Genomic DNA, 7,397 nt, shown 5'->3' with positions numbered 1-7,397 from the left:
CAAAGGCAAAGTGGGGAATCTAGACTTTCATCAGGCTGTAACAAGGTGCTTTCCCTCTACCTCCAACACACACACACTCGCACACACACACACACACGCGCGCGCGCGCGCACGTTTTGAAGAAAGCAAAATAGGGAGCTGAGACTTTCATTGCCCCAGGCTGTAAAGAACCCCCTATCCCCAGGCCAGAATGAAAGTCAAATAGCCAGATACCTACTTCCATGTTATTTCTGGGATCCTTGAGCCTATTTTGTTCTGTTTTTTTTTTGAGGTGGAGTCTCACTTTGTCACCCAGGCTGGAGTGTAATGACACTATCTCGCCTCACTGTAACCTCTGCCTTCTGGGTTCAAGCGATTCTCCTGCCTCAGCCTTCTAAAGTGCTGGGATTATAAATGAGAGCCACCGCGCCTGGCCAGGTGAACTCTTTTAATGGTGAACTTCAAGTCACAACAGTAACTATCAGTTCAACTACACCAAGATTACTGAAGACAATGGCTTCTCCACTCAAGCAGGTTGTATACAAATTTCAAATAGAATATGGCATCACCCTGAAGGAATTCCCTTCACACTGTTGGGGAAATTTACCAAGATAGCTTCAGACTAGACTAACTTTACACAGCACATTTTTTAAAGAGACACATTTATTCAGTGTCGTGATTAGACTATTACATTTGGCATCCAACAGCATGGTTGCAAAAAGAAAAAAAAAAAAAAAGAAAAACAGAAAAAAAATCCACTACATTAAAACCCTTTGTTGGAATGATATATACTTTCCTCAGAACAGAAACTAAAATAACCTGTTATACAATTAGTCACAAATACAGTCCTCAAGTTTTTTGCCCATATACATGAGTATTTGTCTAATACATGTCTTCTTTGTAGCAGTTAGGCCCTTCCACCACTGGGCTTAGCTGAGTTCACAAATCAGTTGTAGTCTGCAGCTTCCCTGTCACTTCTTTGACTCTCCTCTCTTGGTGAGTTTTGTTTCCTGGCAGTAATTAAAATCTTCTGCCACTGCCATAGCTCCTGCTGCTACTGGAACTGCCATAGCCACCTTGGTTTCATAGTTTGGCAAAGTATTGGCATCCACCACCATAGGGACCAGAGCTTCTGCCTCCAAAGTTTCCTCCCTTTATGGGTCCAAAATTTGAAGACCGATCGTTGTAATTGCCAAAATCATTGTAGCTTCCACCACCTCCAAAATTGCTTCCATCATTATCACATCCCCTATAACCATTCCCACTGCCACCATATCTACTACCACCATGTCTGCCACCAAAGCCACCACAACCACTGAAGTTTCCTCCATGACCAAAGTTGTCATTCTCACCAAAACCACCTCCAATGCCACCACCAAAGTTTGCAGAACCACTTCAACCTCTTTAGCTGGATGAAGCACTAACCATTTTTTGCTTTGACAGGGCTTTCCTAAAGTCACAGTTGTGGCCATTCACAGTATGGTATTTCTGAATGACAATCCTATCCATGGAGTCATGGTCATCAAAAGTTACAAAGGCAAAGCCCCTGTTCTTGCCACTACCTTGGTCAGTCATGATTTCAATCACTTCAATTTTTCCATACTGTTCAATATAATCTCTTAGTTTATGTTCTTCAGTGTCTTCTTTAACATCTTTATCACAGTTAAGTGGGCACCTGTTCTTTGAGAATCTTCTCTTGAGACAGCTCTCTTTGGTTCCACAACTCTTCCATCCACCTTGTGTGGCCTTGCATTGATGGCTGCATCCACCTTTTCCATAGTGGCATATGTGACAAACCCAAAGTCCCTGTAGTGCTTGGTGTTTGGATCTTTCTTATTGCACAGTCCGTGAGCGTTCCCTATTGCTCAAAATGGCTCCTCAGGCTCTCATCAGTTGTTTCAAAGCTCAATCCTCCTGGCCGGGTGCAGTGGCTCATGCTTGTAATCCTAGTACTCTGGGAGGGCAGCCTGGCCAACATAGTAAAACCCTGTCTGTACTAAAAACACACACACTCACACAATTAGCTGGGCGTGGTGGTGCACACCTGTAGTCCCAGCTACTCGGGAGGTTGAGGCAGGAGAATCACTTGAACCCAGGAGGCAGAGGTTGCGGCGAGCCCAGATTGTGCCACTGCACTCCTCCAGCCTGGGTGACAGAAGAAGACTCGTCTCAAAAAAAAAAAAAAAAGCTCAACCCTCCAATGACAACAAAAAGCTTCAGCAGTTGTTCAGGCTCTTTAGGAGACTGTGACTTAGATATGATGGCAGTGGGAAGAGAGACATTTAACAGTGTTTTCTCAGCAGCGTCCATGGTCAGAAAAGGCCAGGTTTACTTTTATTATCTGAATAGTATGGTTGTCTTATTTAATTTATTTATTTATTTATTTATTAGTACTCATTGTTTAGTACAAGAATAAGAATTTTAGCTATTAAACATAGAGTGAAAATCTCCTTGTGAGCTTTATTTGTTAAGATACTGTCAATCATTGAAATATGAATGGATTTTTACTGTTTTGGGATAAAATGCTTCAATAATTAATAATTTGTGAAAAACTTTACATTTTATGTAATATTAAGATTAAAATTGAATTTAATATAAGGAAGTTAATATAAACATAAGAGTTCTTTAGATTGCTGTATAGGAAGATCATATACTTTTATTCTCAACAAATACAAATATTTACATTAGAATAAAATGAAGAATAATAAAGTTGTAATTACATCTTAATACTTCATTTCTAGAATATTTAAAAATACCTTCAAAAACTATTTTCTATCTTAGCCTTGAGTCTTTAAACAAAATTTCTATATGATAACTTTTTTCATTTTGTCAAAATAATTTAAAAGCAAAATGTCTATTTTGTCACATTAAACTTTCACAAGGGGGAAACGTTCCAAAATTTTGTATTATATCATGATAAATCTTTGTGTATACAAGTATAATAAAATCTTTGAAGAAAAGGAAATGTTTAGAAGCAATGAAGTCCATCTAAGTTAAAAGTGGGCATCCATTTTTTGGCCCAACTGTGCAGTAGAGTGACTGAAGAAAAATCTAGTAAATGATATTGATACACAATAATATCAACCTTTGAAATTTTGACTAGTAAAGTTTTGATTACAACACAATTCTTATAGTAATATACTGATATAAAATATAATACATTAAATACAATGCTAATAATAATTAGTTTTTCAATAAAATTCTTAAATTTTTACATCCTGACATTTTATTCACAGCAAAGGGGTGCTACAGTGTAGCTTTGGCCATGACCTCAGACAAGTACTAATTTCATAGTCATTCATTCAGCATTTGCATGAATTATAACTTCAGTAAACAGTTTAAAAATTATCTTTTATTATGATAAATGACTCGAGTATAATTTGATCCTTATTACAACATCCCATTTTGTGAATTATTGTTATTCATCATTTTAGTTCCATTTTGTTTCTACATCTCAAAATTTAGTAATTATTAACTCATATTTTAACAGATTCTTTAACAAATATATTATTAGTTTTGTAGAGACAGGGTCTTACCATGTTGCTCAGGCTGGTCACCAACTCCTGGCCTTAAGTGATCCACCCACCTCACCCTCTGAAACTGTGGGAATTAAAGGCATGAACCACTGTGCCTGGCCTATATAGATTCTGTGGCTGAATCATAATGAAAGAGAAAATTGATGGAAAAAGAAAAGTTTAGGAAGAAAAGAAATTATAGATAATCATATTGATGAACATAGTGGTCTAATATGCCTAAGACTTCATATGACTAGGGAGAATTCTCTACCAATGAACTATGCATCCTCAATGGTACTGTCATAACTAAATTTCTGCTATGGACTGAATGTTTGTGTCCCCCTCAAATTCATATGTGGAAGCCTCTCTCTCTCTTTCTCTCTCTCTCTTTCTCTCCCCTTCTCTCTCCCTTTGTCTCTGTCTCTCTCTTTCTCTCTCTCTCTCTGTCTCTCCCCACAGTATGTGAGGATAGAGCAAGAGGACAGTAGGCTACAAATCAAGAAGGGAGGCCTCACCAGACACTGAATCAGCTGGAACCTTGATTTTGGGTTTCCCAGCCTTCAGAATTGTGAGAAATAAATGTTTGTTGTTTAAGTCAACAAACATTATATAGTTACAGTAGTCCAAACTGTCTAAAACAATTTCCTAGGCTTCTATGTAGCTAGGATGGCAGGCATGTGCCCTAAGCTTTGCCAATCAGATGTATGTCTTCTTTCAGAAGAAACATGTATATAAACAAGGGGGGAAAACTCCAAAATTATGTATTATATCATGATACATCTTTATGCAAGTATAATAAGGTCTATAAAGAAATGTTTAGAAGCAAATTAGGGATTTGCTTCTAAATTAAAGGTGGCATCTATTTTCTTGCAACATTTGCCTTGGTAAGGGTAATGAATAGATATCTGCTAAAAGCAGGTAGATATTTAAGCTTTTAGAGGCAGTGGTGGCATAAGGCCTAGCAAAGGCATTCCATGCTGGGGAACATAATGCTGCTAGCAGTTAACACTAGAAAATGCATGAGGAATCAGAAGGAATGGGTAGTACAATATAAAAGGGTGAATAATCATTATGTGCAGAAGCATTTGGAAAATGAAAATGACAGCTCAAATTCTCCACCAAATGTATGGTTGCAGAATCAGGAATTTCTTCTGCAGTAACATAATTTTTAATTTTTGTGACTCAAGAATTGCCATAATTCAAAATCAAATTTATATTATAAATAACTCTAGGTTTCCCATTAATGGAAAGATGAATGCATGAGCTGTGGCATGTTCATATTACACAGCAGCTAACATGAAACCAGTGAATGAATGGTAGCTACATACAACAAAAGAGATTATTAATTTTAGTAATATAAGATTAAATGAAAAAAGATTATAATATATAGCCTGATACCCTGTATCCATAATTAAAATACACAATTTTATAAATACTAATAGATAAGATCAAACTAAGGAAAGCACTTTGGCCTTATTTCTTCAGAGACCTAGTAACTTCTTTGTCTTACTTTAAGTTGTGACAAATCCAAACATTTACCAGAAAATTAACTTGCAACAGGAGACATTTAGTTTTATGAAGACAAAATAACCACAGAGACATCTAGGATATAATTTTAAAGCTGTATCATTCTATGGGACATATTCAGTATTGACAGCAATTCTGTGTGGTAGGTTAATGTCATAGAAATGACCAACAGAGCACCATGGAAGCACTTAGAAGATGTATCTGGGTATTTACTTACCGTGTTGACAGTGATTGAAGTTACCATGCGAAGATCCAATAGTGTTCAAATACCTAAGAGAGTTTAAGCAATTTTTATTTAAAATACAGATTTATTTTCACGAATCCTTGTTTCTCAGTGGCAAATGAAACACCTGTAAATTCTAGTGATTGCACCTGAAAGGCATTATAAAGCCTCATTCTCTTGGGAAAAAGATACATACAAGAATCTTTCTTCTCCCTCAAATCTGTTGAGTCCTTTTTGTCCTCTGAAGTGAATTAACCGCATTTCATAAGGCAATAAATCAAATAAAAAGTTTAATTCAACTCAAATTATTTTGGGCATTAGAATATCTGTTAGGTGGTGGTGAGGAGGGTACTAAAAGGAAGGAGGTATGAGTAATGGTCTCCTGCTCTGAGCATAGAGCAGAGAGTCAGTGGGCCCCATACAGAGTCCGTGTCATACTTTGGGTTCATATGAACTGGAGATTCCCTGCCAATCACATCTAAGAGGGAAATTTATTTTAGAAAGAAAAAAATAGTGAGGAAGCAAGAAGAAAAAAAAAAACCAAAAACCTCAGGTTCCACCGAGATTTGAACTCGGATCGCTGGATTCAGAGTCCAGAGTGCTAACCATTACACCATGGAACCTCACTACAGCCGTTGTTACTATCACTCCTTCCTGATGGAATATATCTTCATTTCTGAATTCAAGCCGTCTTCCCTTTAAGAACCTAAGTGTCTACCCTAATGTTCGTTATCTGCCGCCACCACACAAGTTCCCTTTTCGTTTCGCACAGGGCTATTCGTGCAAAATCCAAGAGCAACTCGGTTTCCAGGGACAGATAAGGTAAGTCCGTGTCCCCCTTAGACTCTTAGCGTCCCTCTGCCTTCTGCAACCTTCTGGGTTCCCTAGCGTCGGTTCGGCCGCCCTCAACCGGGCTGCCCCGACGCAGGGGCAGAGGGCACCAACCTAGAGGCGCTGACAGATTGCGTTGTTGGAAGAACCGCGAGGCTTGCCGCCTCCCGAGCGTTTGTCCGGCGTTCTTTGCTCCTAATGCTAGGCACACTTTTGAAAGTTCGATTTCGTAACATATAAATTATGGATGACTTCAGTTGAGGTGGCATGTCAACTAGTCCTAGCTGTGGCGTTGACGAGGGTAAAAAACAAAAAACAGGACACCGAAAGATGCTTTCAGCTTCACGGGAAGGCTCCGCCTCGTGGATACCAAAGGGTAAAGCACTGTTAAAAGCTCGAATATTTGCAAAGCAGGATTTTGTAATTAGTTTCTCACTGATAAAGCTTTGACTTGGTCTTTTTCAATGGTATTAACTATGAGCCTCTCCCAAAATATTCAGCAGTAAAAATTTACGGATGCCAAGACCCGGACGTGACTTGTCTAGGACTGTTCATTGCAGGAGACAAAAGCGATCTTATATTGTCAAATAGAAAGGCTGAGGAAGGAGGCAGAGGGTCCTTAAGAGTAAATAATCGCAGTTGATAGGATCTGAACCTTCCCAACAAGATCACATGAGAGGTATCGGCATCTGCCAAAATGACTTCATTACTTAGAGACGTCTGGTATCATGGACAAAAATCCTTCCGGCTTAAATGAGGCGGCACTGTCGCTACCAGGTTAAAATTGACCCCGCCCGTAGGGCCGTGTGTTCTGCGGCATGAGCTACAACGGCCGCTGTACAGTGGCAACGAGAGTATCCGTACATATCTCATCCAATATTTCTTCTCCCAGCCCTATGACTTTCCGATCCGCTCACTACCAGAAAGCAAGCCAGAATGAAACCCTCTTGCTAAACGGCATAACTAAAGGTGGTTTGCAGGAGCCTTGGGAACAAGAAGCATGAGGATCCTAAGTATTTTCAACAAAAATCTAGCCCACTGCAGGCTTTTGAAAAACTGAAGGTCCCGGTAACAACTTTAAGATGAGCATTTCTAGGGGCTAGGGCTTGTACCAAGTTCTGTGCTCTCTGGAAAAAAAAAAAAGAAATTAAAAATATATGCCTGTAATGGTCAAAGCTGAAACAATTTGAGCAACAATAAATAGAAGATTTAAACCAATCCCTACAGCTTCCCTGATGTGCAACAAATCTCAGTTTTTCAGGGAATCTCCTGAGCAGAATTCCAAATAACTCCACCCCTTCATTGTGGGCTCTGCATAGTGA

At 38.9% G+C, this 7,397-nt stretch overlaps 1 non-coding gene across 1 annotated transcript; it reads right to left on the bottom strand.

Moving 5' to 3' along the window:
• Positions 1-5,795: 5,795 nt before the first annotated feature.
• TRNAQ-CUG lies at positions 5,796-5,867 on the bottom strand. The gene has a single exon. It is a non-coding gene; the product is annotated as a tRNA-Gln (tRNA).
• Positions 5,868-7,397: the final 1,530 nt, after the last annotated feature.

Source organism: Mandrillus leucophaeus, unplaced genomic scaffold, assembly GCF_000951045.1.
Source record: "Mandrillus leucophaeus isolate KB7577 unplaced genomic scaffold, Mleu.le_1.0 Scaffold392, whole genome shotgun sequence".
Taxonomy (NCBI): Eukaryota; Metazoa; Chordata; class Mammalia; order Primates; family Cercopithecidae; genus Mandrillus; species Mandrillus leucophaeus.
The sequence above is the reverse complement of the archived record's forward strand: the minus strand, read 5'-3'. Positions and strand labels throughout refer to the sequence as shown.